This window comes from Sinocyclocheilus anshuiensis, unplaced genomic scaffold (genome assembly GCF_001515605.1).
Source record: "Sinocyclocheilus anshuiensis isolate Anshui unplaced genomic scaffold, SAMN03320099.WGS_v1.1 scaffold2085, whole genome shotgun sequence".
Taxonomy (NCBI): domain Eukaryota; kingdom Metazoa; phylum Chordata; class Actinopteri; order Cypriniformes; family Cyprinidae; genus Sinocyclocheilus; species Sinocyclocheilus anshuiensis.
Window position 1 is genome coordinate 709,268 of NW_015554052.1, and position 3,266 is coordinate 712,533.

Below are 3,266 nucleotides of genomic sequence, written 5' to 3' on the forward strand. Positions count from 1 at the left end.
TCACATAGAAAACAGCTATTTTAAATTGCAATAATATTTCACAGTTTTTACAGTTTTTCTGTATTTTTGGTTAAATAAATGCAGCCTTGATGAGCAGAAGAGACGTCTTTAAAAAACATTACAAATCTCACTGATCCCAAACGTTTGAACGGCAGTGTATACTATAGCATTTAATTACGCACAACTAAATAAATTTACACGAAACATAAAATCTGGTATTATTATTATTCTTTTAAGAAGGATACAATGCTATTTTCTGACCGGATGACGGGAGTTTGCTCAGAAACACAGCATCCCTCGCGTATACAGCAGCTACGAAGAGCTGGCCAGAGAGCCAGAGATCAGTGACACTTCACACTGATCTCAGAACAGCTTCATCTCATGTCCGTTAATGTGACGAGATTCCTGCTGGAGTTTCCATCGTAATAATTCCATCACTAATGAGATCAAATAAGAATTCTCTAAGAACCTGCGTGATTAACTACAATTGATGGAAGCCAACTGAAATTAATCAAAAAGGTAATTGCGACTCTTTGTCTCACAATTCTGACTTTTTTCTTGCAATTGTGAGAGAAAGTCCGAATTGTGAAATAATGAAAAAAAAATCACAATTACTTTTTTTTTTTTTTTTAATTCCATGGCGGGGGAAAAAAACTAAATCTGAGACACAAACTGAGAATTCTGAGAAAAAATAATAGAATTGTGAGATATATAAACAAAGAATTGCCAAATGTAGGCTAAACTTGGAATTGCGAGAAAAAAAGTGAGTTTATATTTCAAAATTCTGACTTTTTTCCTTGCAATTCTGAGGGAGGAACAGTCAGAATTGTGAGATATAAACTTGCAAATTCCAAATAAAAGTTTGAATTGTCCAAAAAGTCACAATTAATATTTTTTAAGCTTCCATATTAATTCCAACAATTTTTGTAATTATTATTTTTTATTTGATTCTATTAGATATCTTGATATCTTTTTCCAGAGCTTCATCAGTTGTTATTTTCTTTTTTCTTTAAATTTTCTTTTCTTTTAAATTAAATATTTTATCCTGTTGATAATCATAATAGTCCTATTGGAGATTGATCTTTTTTGTTTTATTATGGACTCCTGTAAGAAGATGATGGAAGCCTGTTTTACTCCAAGGAATGCAAAAATAAAAAAGGTCGTTGCAACTTTGTATCTCAGAACTTTGTCTTGTTTTCTTGGAGTTCTCTTCTTGCAGTTCATTTTGTGATAAAAAGTTGCAACTGACCTTTTTCCCGGGTGAGCGTGCTACCAAAGAAGAGAAACCACTGGCCGTGAACCTGAAGGAGGTCCAGGAACTGATCGCCACACGTCTTGCTCATGGAGGTCGTGCATGACTTTATTCCGAATAGATATCTTTTGTAACATTATAAATGTCTTTACTGTCACTTTTTATCAATTTAACTTAACCTTGCTGAATAAAAGTATTCATTTCTTTTGAAAAATCGGGAGTGTATAATGTTACAAAAGATTTCAAACACAGATCTGATCAGACTAAATTTAAATCACTAACTATATTTACTGTTTTAAAGGCTTTTTAGACTGACACAAAACAACATAAATGCAGAAATAAAGGATATTGTGTTGAAACAATCATTCATGTGAAATTGACAACTGTTTAACTACTGTTTAACCAATATGAATTTTTAATAACTGACGGAGATACTGATATCTAGAGGAGAGCGGCCAATGCTTAATAAACATAAATAATAAACAATATTAAAATAGATTTTTAAAATAGATTTTTTTACCATATTAAAATAGACTTTTATTCATCAAGGCTGCATTGAATTGATCAAAAGTGACAGTAAAGACATTTATAATGTTACTAAAGATTTCTATTTCAAATAAATGCTGCTCTTTTGAACTTTCTGTTAATCTGAGAATCCTGAAAAATAAAATGTAACACAGTTTCCACAGAAATATTGTGCTGTTTTCAACATTAATAATAATCAGAAATGTTTCTTGAGCAGCAAACCAGCATATTATACTGATTTCTGAAGATCATGTGACACTGAAGACTGATGCTGAAAATACAGCTTTGATCACAGGAATAAATGACAATTTAGTATGTACTGTATATAATCACAGTCACATTTTTTTCAAATCAGAAATGAAATCGTCTTTATTTCCCAGTTTTGGGATTATTCGCAGGTGTTGATGAAGCGACGGTCGTCACGCTGAAGTTCTGTTCCGTCTGTACCTGCACAATCACCGCCGAGCTTCCAAACGAAGCTGTAATCGTCGGGACGAAAGGCACCATCAGGGTCTGATGAATCTCTCTGATGTCAGTGTGTTGCGTCTGCGTCTGCGTCTGCTGTGTTTATTAAACAGGGTTAAAACACTAACAACTGCAGTGAAGACCCTTCCATTCCAGCTGCTCTGCTCTGTTTGAATTCTCAGCTCTCATGTAATGTAAATATTTAATCATATATTACTGTAACTGCTGACTAATACAGCTATTAAAGTGAAATTATTACCATGCTGTTGAAAGTAAATCACATACACCCAAACAACTCGTGATGGTCATTCAGATTATTCACTTTTACATTCGTTCATTTGGCAGACGCTTTTATTCAACGTGGCTTTGACTGGATCTGATGCAGGCCTGCAGGACACTTTTTAATAATAATAATAATAATGGATTTTTTTAAAAATTTGAATCACACCTTTCATGCATAAAATGTGCCCTAATGTACTTCACTGGTCAGAATAACAACATTTAAAACATAAAAAAATATATATTTATATATAAATATATAAATGTGATTAATTATATATATATATATGTGTGTGTGTGTGTGTGTGTGTGTGTGTGTGTGTGAAAAAATTATATCTTTTTTTTATTTAATATAAATTAAAATATTAATTTAATAACTAACTTTAAAAAAAAAAAGATGTCTTTAAATGCATCAGTAAATTAGCCATATTGATTGATTGACTTTGTATCTCATGCAGGCCCGCATCAGAAAAATATAATAATTTTTTTAAATTTCATAGATAAAATACATTTTAGTGTGCTTCACAGGTTAGAATTTAACATTTAAAGTGTTTACAACATTTGAAAATTATTAAAAATGAAATAAAGAATTTGACAAGGAAATTAATAATTTATTGCAGTGACTAAAAATGAAAAAAATGTAATGTTACTATTTCTTATTTAATAATATGTAATTTTAAAAACTAACTTGAAAAAATGATGTCTTTAAGTGCATTAGTAAATTAGCCATTTAGATTGATTGACT